The sequence below is a fragment of the Lontra canadensis genome, unplaced genomic scaffold, assembly GCF_010015895.1.
Source record: "Lontra canadensis isolate GAN:19392208 unplaced genomic scaffold, GSC_riverotter_1.0 scaffold25, whole genome shotgun sequence".
Classification (NCBI taxonomy): Eukaryota; Metazoa; Chordata; class Mammalia; order Carnivora; family Mustelidae; genus Lontra; species Lontra canadensis.
In genome coordinates, this window is record NW_022631019.1 from 114,551 (window position 1) to 127,784 (window position 13,234).

The following is a 13,234-nucleotide window of genomic DNA, read 5'->3' on the forward strand; positions in this document are numbered from 1 at the left end:
TCCTGGAGTGGCTCACAGAGGGCGGGGAAGCCCTTAGGTCTGCCAGTTTACCCCAAAAGGAGGTACAAAGGGTACAGATGAGCAGCTGGAGAGAGGAGAGGGAGAGGGCGAGGCGTGTGGGAAGGGCACAGAGCTTCCTTTTTTTTTTTTTTTAAGATTTTATTTATTTATTTGACAGACAGAGATCACAAGTAGGCAGAGAGGCAGGCAGAGAGAGAGAGGAGGAAGCAGGTTCCCCGCTGAGCAGGGATCCTGATGCGGGGCTCGATCCCAGGACCCTGGGATCATGACCTGAGCTGAAGGCAGAGGCTTTAACCCACTGAGCCACCCAGGCGCCCTGGCACAGAGCTTCCTTACCCACCGTCCCTGCACCTCCACAGGGTCCCCAACCCAGAGGCGCTCCGAGCTAGCTGAGACTTCAGGGAGGGTCCCTCACCTACGCAGGGGGTATCCTTACCTCCATTTCCACCTCTCCCCTGTCTGGAAGAGGGGCTGTGGCTGAAAATTCCAAGCCTCTAATCATGGCTGGTCTTTCTGAGGACCATCCCCAGCCAAGAGCCTCCCAGAGTCACCTCATTAGAACAAAAGATGGAAATAGTACACTGTATGCCAATAAAGATAGATGATAGATGATAGATGACAGAAATGGTTTAAAAAACACCCACACAAAAGAGGGTCCAGGATTCTTATCACTTGGGAATTTCCAAGGATTTTAAGAGCTCTGCGCCAGGAGTGGGGCGGAAACCATCCTCCCGCTGGCAGCCTCCTTTGAGCCTCAACGTGCGTTGGAGTTGGGCACCCCAGGGGCTGCACTGGTCAGCTTCCCGCCGAGCGGTCCCATGTGGGGATGTTCCCATCCCTGCATCATTTATCTGTGGGTGGAAATCTGGGTGGTTTCCACTTGGTAGCTATCACAAATACTGACGCTGTGAACATTCCAGAACATTTCCTTTGGAAACCTTGTGTCCTTGGTTTCGGTGGGCGTGTTTGTCCAGCGGTCTTACCAGCGGTCGCACACTTGCTCAGACTTGTGGACACACTCAGGGGCCTGTGCGCTGTGCGTCCCCACCGGCGGTCAGTGTCACCTTGCCCTGGGGAGGCTGGGGGGTGGGTGCCACGCTACAGCTTTAATTCACGTTTCCTTTGGTGTTGGCCACGGTGTTTCTTTTCCTGTGAAGGTCTTCCTGGTGTTTTGCCACTTTTATGCGTCTTTCCCTTATCGATTTATAGACACATGCATTCTGGGTAAGGGTTATTTACTGACGTCTGTGCGAGCAGTATCTTCCCCTCAGTTTGGTTGTCACTCTCTTCACAGTGCCTTTTGATAAACGGAAATTTTAAATTTTAATATAGTCCGGGTTATCAGCAACCGCCTTTCATTATCACCTTTTCTGTTCTTCGTTTTTTAAAGATTTATTTCAGGGCCGCTGCATGGCTCAGTCATTAAGCGTCTGCCTTCAGCTCAGGTCATGATCCCAGGGTCCTGGGATCAAGCCCCGCGTCGGGCTCCCTGCTCAGTGGGAACGCTGCTTCTCCCTCTCCCACTCCCCCTGCTTGTGTTCCCTCTCCCTGTCTCTCTCTATCAAATAAATAAATGAAATCTTTGGGGAAAAAAAAAAGAGTAAAAGGATTAACCCACTTTTTTTTTTTAAGATTTTATTTATTTATTTGACAGACAGAGATCACAAGTAGGCAGAGAGGCAGGCAGAGAGAGAGGAAGGGAAGCAGGCTCCCTGCCAAGCAGAGAGCTCGATGTGGGGCTCGATCCCAGGACCCTGAGATCATGACCTGAGCCGAAGGCAGAGGCTTTAACCCACTGAGCCACCCAGGCGCCCCCGGATTAACCCACTTTTTAAAAAAATATTTATTTCATTTATTTATTTTAAAGACTTATGTATTTACTTGAGAGAGCGAGAGAGCATGTGTGAGCAGGGGTATGGGCAGAGGGAGAGAGCCCCAAGCAGACTGTGCTGAGCAAACCTGATGCAGCGCTCAATCTCACCACCCTGAGGTCATGACCTGAGCCAAAATCAAGAGCCAGAGGCTCAACAAGTACACCGTCCCACACCCCTCACCTTCTCTGTTCTAAAGAACTCTTTGCCTGGCCCAAAGTCATAAAGATTTCATGAAGATATCCTTGCATATTTGTTGAAAGCTGTGTTTTTTTACTTTTCACATTGGATCTGCAACCCCCCTGGTGTCGACTTTGTGGGAGGTGGGTGATGGGGTCCTGTCATCCTTTCTTGTTTGCATGTGGACACCTAGTGGGCCCAGTGCCACGTCAGGCTTGGTGGCACACATATGTGGGCCTGTCTGTCTCCAGACTGTGGCTCAGCAGCACAGCCCCACCTGGGGCTGGAGCCCTGCAAGGGGAGACATTCGCCAGGCCCGGGGCAAGGGCTTTCCAACAGTTGCCCAGACTGCCCAGGGAGAAGAGGACACAGAGCTTGAAGGGAGGCAGGAAGGCCAGCTCTGAGGCTGTGGGGACGGATCAGGTGGGCTGGGGTGAGGGAGGGAAGGGTCTTACCTCAGGACACCGAGGACTGAGCTCCACCCAGAGGCTCCTCTTCCTCCTCCCCCACCCAGTCACGGAGGACGCCTTGCTGGGGGCAGCAGAGGGATGGATGTCTGCTGTAAGATGAGGAAATCAGGGTCCGAGGATGTTCCCCAGTGGTTGTTAAGTCTTGGTGGGGACCTGGGCCAGGGGAACAAGTGGCTGCACAGATGGGCACGCGCATCCTACCAGCGGAGAGCAGAGGCCCAAGCAGGAAGAGGTGCGCTGGGAGAGGGAGTTAACAGAGAAGGCGGCCTGCTGTACCCGTGGGGGCCACCGGAGGGCACCAGGACTCCACAGAAAGCAGAGCTCAGCCCTCCTTGCCGTGGTCTGGGGGATGGATCCTTCGGGGATGCTGGGCCCGCTTTCCTGAAGCCCTGGAGGCCCCTTTGAGCCTTGACCTTGCCGCATTAAGCACTCGAATATCAGAGAATAAGAGCCAACTTGTAATGAGTAGCTCTAATATGCCAAGCAGTATGTTTTACACAGATTACGGGCTTTTAACTTAAAAAAAATTTTATTGAGGTATAATTTACATACAATAAAGTGCACATATTTGAATGTGAAATTTGCTAAATTTGGACATTTGCGATGCCCAGGAAGCCACCATCACAATGCAGACAGTGAGCATGACCGTCTGCAGGGGCCTGTGCCCTTAGTGACGCCTCCTTCCCCCACTCCCAAGCCGGCCATCAGTTTGCCTTCGGTCACTACAGCTGGGTGACGAGGTCTAGAACTTTATGTAAATGGGGTTATAAAGGATGTACTCATTAGCAAAAGAGTACAGTATGTCTGAGTTCTGTCGCACGGCATAATTTGAGATTCATCTATTATATTGTATATACCGATAGTTCTTTTTTTTTTTTTTTAAGATTTTATTTGTTTATTTGACACAGAGAGAGAGAGATCACAAGCAGGCAGAGAGGCAGGCAGAGAGAGAGGAGGAAGTAGGCTCCCTGCTGAGCAGAGAGCCCGATGCGGGGCTCGATCCCAGGATCCTGGGATCACGACCAGAGCCGAAGGCAGAGGCCCAACCCACTGAGCCACCCAGGCGCCCCCAATAGTTCATTTTTTAATGAAGATTTTATTTATATTTTAGAGAGAGAGAGAGCACAAGTGGGGAGAGGGGAAGAGGGAGAGAGAGAACCCCACAGGCTCCACGCCCAGCACAGATCCCGATGCAGGGCTTTATCTCACTGAGATCATGACCTGAGGGGGAACCAGGAGTCAGACGCTCAACCAACTGAGCCACCCAGGCACCCCTCATTGTGGTTTTGATTTAAATTTCCATGATGACAGGGGCACCTGGGTGGCTCAGTGGGTTAAAGCCTTTGCCTTCGGCTCAGGTCATGATCCCGGGGTCCTGGGATCGAGCCCCGGCATTGGGCTCTCTGCTTGGCAGGGAGCCTGCTTCCCCCCACCTGGCCTGCCTGCCTCTCTGCCTACTTGTGATCTCTCTTTCTCTGTCAAATAAATAAATGAAATCTTAAAAAATAAAATAAATTTCCATGATGACCAATGATGTTGAGTTTCTTTTCAGGTGCTTATTGGCCATCTATATATCTTTGGAGAAATGTCTCTTCTGATTTTTCACCCATTTTTTTTAGTTGGATTATTGAGTTGAGAGTTATTTATGTTATATATATTATATATATAGTAATATATAATGTATTATATAGAGAGAACACTTATCAATATGTATTTCTATAGTATATATATGTTATGCAATGTTTTTCTCCTATGTCTTTCACTTTTTGTGGATAATGTACTTTGAGGCATATTAAAATTTTTATGAAATTCAGTTTACTTGTTTTTTCTTTTGTCACTTACGCTTTTAGGATCATATCTGAAAAGGCTTTGCCTTCATCACCCAAGATCAATTTCTTCTAAAAATTTTATAAAAGTGTTAGCTCTTCCATTTATCTGCATCTATCTTGAGTTAACTTTTGTGTATGTAGTGAGGGAAGATGTGGGTGATCAGATGTCCCAGCAACATCTGTTGAAATGACTGTTCTTTCCCCATTGGACTGTCCTGGCATTTCGTTGAAAATCAATTAACTGTAAATACGAGGGCCTATTTTTGAACTGTCAGTTCTATTCTACCAATCACTATGTCTAACCTCAACCTGAGACTAGTACCACACTGTCTTGATTACTGTAGCTCTGCAATGAATTTTGAAATCAGGAAGTTTAGTCCTCTAGCTTTGCTCTTTTTTTTTTTTTTTTGAGAATTTATTTATTTGACAGACAGTGAGAGGAGAGAGAGCACAAGCAGGGGAAGCAGCAGAGGGAGAGGGGGAAGCAGGCTCCCCACTCAGCAGGGAGCCTGATGTGGGACTTCATCCCAGGACCCGAGATCATGACCCCCACCGAAGGCAGAGGCTTAACCCACTGAGCCACCCAGGTGCCCCAATTGCTCTTCTTTTTCAAGAGTATTTTGGCTTTTCTGAGTTGCTTGAATTTCCATATGAATTTTAAAGGCAGCTTGTCAGTTTCTGCAAAAATCTTAGCTGGAATTATGGTAGATATTGCATTGAACCTAAAGGTCAATTTGGGGAGTATTAACATCTTAATGACATTTCATCTTCTGATCCAGGAACATGGGATATCTTTTCATTTATTTAGAACTTCTTTAATCTCTTTCAGTAATGCTGTGTTGATTTCAAAGTGTGAGTTTTGCACTTCTTTTATTAAATATATTCCTAAGTATTTTATTCTTTTTGATGTTATTGTAAATGGATTTGGTTTCTTGATTTCATTTTTTTTTCTTGCAATGAACACTTTTTAAAAAGATTTTATTTATTTGTCAAAGAGAGCACACAGGCAGGGAAGATGGCAGACAGAGGGAGAAGCAGGCTCCCTACTGAGCAAGGAGCCCGATGTGGGACTCATCCTAGGATCCTGGGATCATGCCCCGAGCTGAAGGCAGACACTTGACCAACTGAGCCACTCAGGAGTCCCTCAATGAGCATTTTTAAAAGGCAACACTTTATTTTTTTATGTACATTCTATTAATCAACATATAGTGTATTATTAGTTTCAGAGGTAGAGGTCAGTGATCCAGCGGTCCTATATAACACCCAGTGCTCATTCCACCCTGTGCCCTCTTTAATATCTAACACCCAGTTACCACATCCCCTCACCCTTTAATTTCATTCTCGAATTACTGCCAGTGTGTAGAAATACCACTGATTTTTAAAATATCAATCTTGTACCCTGAATCCTTACTTAACCCATTTATTAGTTTCAAAAGTTTTCTTAGTAGATTTCTTTTGATTTTTTTTTTTTAATATGTAAGGTCATATCATTTGAACATAGACAGTTTTACTTCTTCCTTTCCAATCTGGGTGCCTTTTATTTCGTTTCCTTGCCTAATTGGCCTAGCTAGAACTCGCTACAGTGCTGGATAGAAGTGTGATGGGCAGACACCATTGTTTTAACCCTGTATGGTCGCAATTTGATTATGTGACTCCTTGATGTAGTTTTCTTCAAACTTCTTATGCTTGAGTTGCATTGAGCTTCTCAGATCCCTGGGCTTATAGTTTGCATCAGGATTGGAAAAATTCCAGTCATTATTTCTTTCAGTGTTTTCTAACTCGTTCCCCTCCTTCTGGGACTCCAATTACACACACTACCCCACTTCAGGTTGTCCCACGCCTACCTAATGCTCTCTTCTTGTCTTTCCTTCCTTTCCAGTTTTAAAATCTGTTTCAATTTGAATGGTTTTTATTGTTATGTTTGCAGTATTTTAGCTTCTTGAACACATGAAGTGTGACTTTCACAACCGTTTTAATGTCCTTGTCTACTAATCCTATTACCTGTGACATTTCTAGGGTTCCTTTGATTGATTTTTCTCCTATTATGAGTCATATTTTCCTGCTTCTTTGTATTCCTGGTCATTTTTGCTGGCCGCCAGACAACATGAATTTTAACGTGTTGGGTGCTGGATGTTTCTGTGTTTCCTGTAAATATTTTTGGGCCTTGTTCTGGGGCACAGTTGAGTTACTCGGACGCAGTTTGGTCCTTTGGGGACCTGCTCATAAACTTGGTCGGGCAACACCAGCACTCAGTGTGAGGCTAATTATCCCTCACCGCTGGGATAAGGTCCCACTGAACACTCTACCACGTGCCCTCTGAATTATGGGCTTTTCCAGTCTGTCTGGAGGTGACCCTGGGTGAACTCATAGGATTTTTCTCTCTAATCTTTTCAGGTGGTTCTTTTCCTGGCCTCAAGGAGTTTCTCCCAGCATGTTCTAATCAACCTTGAGGGAGACCCTCTACAACGCTCTGTAGTTCTCTCTCTGGCATCTCTTTTCTTGCTGACCCTAGCTGCCCTGGCTCCCCACCCCCACCCACAGAAGTCTGCTCAGCTGTCTGGCTTCCTACTGCCAGCAGTCAAGGCCTGAACACCGGCTTCTAGCAGCCTTGGGGCAACGAGGGCTCCGGTCATTGGTTTCCCGCTTCTCAGGGACCACTGTCTTTCAGGTCTGCTATTTCATATATTTTGTTCAGTTGTTTAGTTGTTTTAGGCAGGAGGGTAAATCTGGTCCTTGCTACTTCTCTGTGGTAGAAGCAACTCACTCTGCAGATTATTTTATTTAACTCCTTCAACCACAGAGCACTGGAGATAAGTAGTATTACAAATCCTATTCCACATTTAAGATTTCGTGACTTGCCCAAGGTCACTGAGTGACAGCAGAAATAAAATTCAATCCCAGTCTGTGCTAGAAGCCTTCCCTGAACCACTCCTGTGCTGACAAGACCTCGAGGGAGAGCAAACACAGGAGCTCTGCGCGGAGACTCTGGTGCAGGGACACATCTGCGGCCTTCCCAAACTCAGAGCAGACTGAAGGAAGTTCAGAGACATGCACGAGAAGCGAGAAGGCCCGAGTCTGTCTGTCTTGGTGGGAAAGGCTCTGGCTGTCTCTGAGGGGTTCTCTATCTGTGCCAACTCAGTCTCCATCTCTGACCACGGGACTGTGTGTCTCCCGCTCTGCAAGTTTGTCCTCTTCGATTACGGTCCCAGGTGGAGCTGGTTTCCAGGTGGGACGATTCTGGGAAGCCCAGAGGCAGGTGCTGCTCTGGGAGCAGCTGGTAACTGCTTCCCTCCCCATTCCCTTCTCCAATCTTCCACCAACGCCACATGGCAAGCCCAAGGGGACTGCGTGCCCCAGACTCCAGAGGATGGCGGCCACCAAACCCACAGCCTGGTCCCACACGCACTCGCAGTCGCAGCCACGGGCCCTGTTATGGCCGCCAGCTCTAAGTGCTTCTTGGGGCCTGGAACATTCCAGCACTACCTCATTCACTCCACACAACCCTCCCAAGTTCCAGGCTGGGGTGACCTAGACATTCCCCAGCATTCTGGGCTTCGTACTGCGCGTGTAGGTCTCCCCACCCAGGAAGGAGCTGCCTTGCTGCATTTGGGTGAGAGGCCAAATTGAGGCTGAGGCTCACGGGACGGGGGTGGGGGTCATCTGAGGAAGCCCACTGACCCTCAGACTCCATCCTCCCAGCTGTCTGTGCCTTTATGCCAGGGACAGTCCCTGCATGTCCATCCGGGGAGGCGTTTGCCCCTGTGACTTCTGGAAAGTCAACAACAGCGTCCTGCCACCAACCTCCTGGGTAAAAAGCAGCTCTGGTGTCCTTTGGGATCACTATAACAAAATCCCACAGACTGGGTAGCTTACCCACACCAGAAACATACTCCTCACAGTTCTGGAGGCTGGAAGTCCGAGATCAGGGTGCCAACAGGGACTGATTTAGGTGAGGGCCCCCCTCCAGCTTGTGGACCGCCACCCTCTCCCTGTCTTGACATGCCTGTGTCTCTCTTATAAGGACACCAATCCCATCCCATCATGGAGGTCACTACTCTTGTGACCTGATCACCCCAAAAGGCCCCATGTCCTAAAGCCATCACCTTGGGGGTAGGTTTCAACATATGCATGGGGGGGAGGTCTGTCCAGCTAGAGCACCTGCTCTCTGCTCAGGAAAACTTGGACCAAACATTGCTAGCTCTAAGTGAGCAAACTGGTCAGCTCAGATTCTGGGCAGTGACCCTTCCCTCTTAGTTTTGCAAACCAAATCCCTAGAGACACATTCGTGGAGCTCTTTTCTCTTTTCCTGAAGCTGACCAGAAAAGAAAGTGGCTTGCTCATACCAGCGGATGACAGCCGGTTCCATGCGCCATGTCGTTCACAGCCAGTCTCTAAACATAGGGAAAGGAGCTCGGCTATGGCTTACAGAACACTTTCCTGACCCTGGGCTGGCAGGAGAGCTGAGGTCCTGTGGGGCCTCGAAGAACAATGAGAGGGGAGGTCAGGAGCCCAGTCAGCCCCCAGGCCTCTGGGTATGAGTGTTTGCTGCAGCCAGGGGTCTGCTCCCAAGCTGGGAGGTGAGACAGTGCCGCCTCCCCACCCCCAGGGCCTCTGACTTCTCCCTCACTGTGCTGAACAGGGCAAGGGGTGCTGGGGACACCCTAAGTGAGGGGAGGGCTAGAGCTGGGAAGCCCTCCTCTCCACCAGCCTCTGGTTAGGCCAAACAGGTGCAGGAAGGTTTCCCTCCCTTGCACCCACTATGTGGGCAAGGAAGTGGGGGCGGGATGTTCCTGCTGGCTCAGATGCGCACACTCTGCTTACAGTGAGGTTAGGGGTTGGTGAGGGCCAAGCACAGGGCCTCTGCCTTCCAACACTGACCTTCTAGTCGCTGCTGAGCTCCCTTCTCCCCACACAGATGTGGGACTCCCCACTCACCGTGGAGGCCCAGGAGGGAGGCCTGAAGCTACCGGTGGGCGTCGGGGTCAGGTGTGGTACATGGAGGAGACACTTGAAGCAGGAGCAGATGGGTACTTTTGGTCAGCATGGTTACCAGGCTGCAGACAGGGTTGATGCTCCCCACTGGGGACAGGGCAGTGTGGCCTGGGGAGTCTGACAGGTCAGCTGAGGCCAGGCCCACCCAGGGTGGGGTACCACAGCTCTCAGCAGGAGACATCTCTCACCTGTCCTTGTTGCAAACCCGGAGCCTGTGACTCCCCAATCCCGTGCTCTGACCCAGGGTGCCCCATCGGTTCCTGACCCAGAAATGACCCCCAGCCCTGCCTGGAGTCCCGGGGGGGGGGGGGACCTGGACTGTGGCTGGTCAGCACCACGGCAGGGACCTGGGCCTGTCTCTGCTCCCATCTGTGGGGGCTAGGAAACTGCTTCCAGGTCAAAGTCAGGCCAACCCACTCTCTGCTTATGACGACAGTTGCAGGGACTATTTCTGGGGCTCCTCCCACCACGAGTCCCATCCTCATCCCCACCCCACCCCACCTCTTCCACAATCCCACGGCCAGGAAGGCAGATGGGGGTGACTGCTGGGTTAGGGTACATTAGTTGTTTATTGCTATTGTTACTTAAGTTTTACAACTCACACTGTTACTTTACAACTTACTGTTATTTATTGCGATGTAACAAATTAACCTAGAGTTTAGCAGCTTCAAATGACAAATGTTGATTATCTCACAGTTTCTGAGAGAGAAACCCAGGAGCGGCTCAGCTGGGTGGCTCTGGTTCAGGACCTCTCCTGAAGCTGCTGTCAAGATGGTGGCAGTGCTGGGACCTCATCCGAAGGCTCAAGGACTTGGAGAACCTGCTTCTAAACTCACTCTCCCTCAGGTCCACACTCTTCGGGCCTCTCCAGAGTACAGGACAGCTGACCTCCCCCAAAGTCGTGATGCAACAGAGACACAGCAAGATGTACTTGCAAACGAATATTACAGACATCTCCTCCCTTCTGCCACAGTCGTGTGAACCAACCTCAGCACACTGACAAGGCTGCAGGCCGGGAGGGGATCCTCGGTGGCCTTCTAGGCTGTCGGCCCCAGGACCTGTCTCCTTGACCACGGTACATCCCAGGGGGATCTAGTCCCCAGGGCTCCAGGGAGCAGACAGGGCACCAGCACGGCTGTGGGACCCTTTGGGGTCAGCCTCCTGCTCTGGAAAGCTTGCCAGGTAATGGGAGGAGGCTGCTGAGGCCTGGAGATAATCAGGGGACTGCTGGAGCTTTGGTGTGGGAGCGCAGGCCTCACCCCTCACAAACCAGGGCTCCAAATAGCCCAGCCCCTCCCCAAGTCCGAATTTCCGACTGACCGCAGTTTCCTGGGCCAACTTCTGTCACCATAGGGACCCATTCTTTCTCCAAATTTCTAACAGCCATGATATGCCGTCATTGTTCAGTCCCCAAGCCCTGGCTCCACAGGCAGATGGGACCCAGACATGCAGGGATCCCACACCCAGAGAGGCAGAGAGTTCTGCTGACCGTGTGCATGAATTTAGCAAACATTTATTGGCTCTTGGTTTTTGCCAGGAACTGGGCTGGAGGGAGACCCCAGACACTGAATGAGACTCCACCTGCCGGCAGAGGGAAATGGTCAGCAGGCCTCCAGCCTCCTACTCCCCAGAAGGAGGTCCTGATTCCTCCCCCACCCCTGCCACACAGCTGTGACAGGAGAAGGTGCTTCATCAGGAAGTGTCTGCAAGACAAAAGCCAAGATAAAGATAGCTGGGTGGGTGGTGAGGAGGTCAGGGACAGGGAAATAACCGGGAGTCCATCTGGGGGCCCCATCTCAGGGCCCAGAAGGAGGGGGGTGGGGCAGGAAATGGAGGGAAGGGTGGGGAGGGTAGGAAGGAGAACCCCTGGTGTGAGGGGGATTACTCCACGTTTTAGGCCATCACTCCCTGCATGAGGCCTGTAGCAAAGCACTTGAGGGGTTCCCTGGACTGAGCAGGTGTCCAGGCTGGGTGTGGGGAGGGGTGGGGTTCCTTCCACAGCCGGAGGCAAGGATGCTCTTTTTTTTTTTTTAAGATTTTATTTATTTATTTGACAGAGAGCAAGAGAGCACAAGCCAGGGTAACAGTAGACAGTAGAGGGAGAAGCAGATGCAGGACTCAGTCCCAGGGTCCTGGGATCATGACCTCAGTGGAAAGCAGACACTTAACAACTGAGCCACCCAGATTCAGAGGATGCTGTTAAGACCCAGTTGGGGCTCCTGGGTGGCTCAGTGGGTTAAACCTCTGCCTTCGGCTCAGCGTCCTGGGATCGAGCCCCGCATCGGGCTCTCTGTTCAGCAGGGAGCCTGCTTCCCCCTCTCTCTCTGCCTGCCTCTCTGCCTACTTGTGATCTCTGTCTGTCAAATAAATAAATAAAGTCTTTAAAAAAAAAAAAAAAAGGACCCTGGTGCCCTCAGCAGCTGAAAAGGGGCAGCCTGGGGAGGAGGCCAGCTTCGGCCTGAGCTGTGCTCCCTCAGACATCCCCGATGGAAGCAAGAACGACAGCCCTCCGCCAGGGGTGCCTGTGCTGGCTCAGCTGGTTTAGTGGTTAAGCATCTGACTTCAGCTCAGTTCATTATCTCAGGGTCCTGGGATGGAGCAACCCTCCCAGCCTCCCTCGAGAGTCCCGAGTCAGGAGGCTGCTTGTCCCTCTGCCCCTCCTTCCATGCACACGAGCTCTCAAATAAATCTTAAAAGAAAAAAAAAAAGAATAACACCCTCTCAGCCAGAAAAAAGCATGGAATTTGCCATTTGTAACAACATGGACAAACCTAGAAGATGTTACGCTAAGTTAAATAATTCAGACAGAAAAAGACAAATACCACATGTTTTCACTTATATGTAGAATCTATAAAACAAGACAAATGAACAAACAAAAAGTATGCTCAGGGAGCCTGGCTGACTCAGCTGGCGGAGCACAGGACTCTGTCTCGGGGCTGTGAGTTCAGGCCCCATCCATGCTGGGTGTACAGAGGACTTAAAAATAAACTCCGAAAGAAAAAATACTCCTAGATACAGAGAGCAAACCGGTGTTTCTCAGAGGAAAGGTGGGTGGGGGATGGGAGAAACGGCGGAGGGGACTAGGAGTACAGCTGCAGTGGTGTGATGAGTACCCACAGAGAGGAGAAGAGATGAGATGGAAGGAAGAGGGATGCGGGCCCGAGGCTACAGGAATGCTGCTGCCAGACAGCGGCTGCTCTGACGGCAGTGAGCACCACTTACAGCGGCATGACAACTGTGAACAATTCAGCAACCGTCCACTCGCTCTGCTGTGCACGTGAAGTTAATAGAACACTGTGTGTCGGCCGTACTGCAGAAACCCTTCCCAACCCTCCTGACTGTCATTCAGTTCATCAGGTCAGTAGGAATCAAACTGTTCCAAGCAGGTGCTGGGGACAAAGTGAGGCACACAGACATGGCGTTAGCCTCTGGGGCCCACGGAGCCTGGTGTGGCTGCCTCCAGTGGGAAAGTGGGGAGGGGATTCCAGCAGGGAGGCTGAGTTCAAAGGGACAGAGGGCAGGAGGGCTTGCCGGTCGGAGGGACGGCGTGTGGTCCCCACAGAGCCTGAGAGGTCCTCGGCGGGCCCTCACTCCCTAGCTCCCTTTGGCAAACCCTCGAGAAGACAGTACCAGAAACAGGAAGTGGGATGTAGCACGGCAGTGGGGGTGGGAAAGACAGGAAGTGAGGCCGGGAGTGAACAGGAGGCGAGGGTCTACTCTGGCGTTATCCCTGCCCTCTCTTGGGAGGAGGGAAAGTTGATGGCCCAAGTCCCAGGTTATTTCCCCAGGTAGCCCTTCTTCCTTTGGCCACACAGGTAGGGAGGTCCCTCTTTTTCCTGCAGGATGTGTGGGCCGCAGCTTTGCAGACCCT

The 13,234-nt window shown here is 50.8% G+C and overlaps 1 long non-coding RNA gene across 1 annotated transcript; it reads right to left on the reverse strand.

Moving 5' to 3' along the window:
• Nucleotides 1–313: 313 nt before the first annotated feature.
• LOC116870917 lies at nt 314–6,142 on the reverse strand. Its single transcript, XR_004383318.1, has 3 exons — nt 6,025–6,142; nt 4,943–4,945; nt 314–337 (listed from the first exon to the last, which is right to left on the reverse strand). It is a non-coding gene; the product is annotated as an uncharacterized LOC116870917 (long non-coding RNA).
• Nucleotides 6,143–13,234: the final 7,092 nt, after the last annotated feature.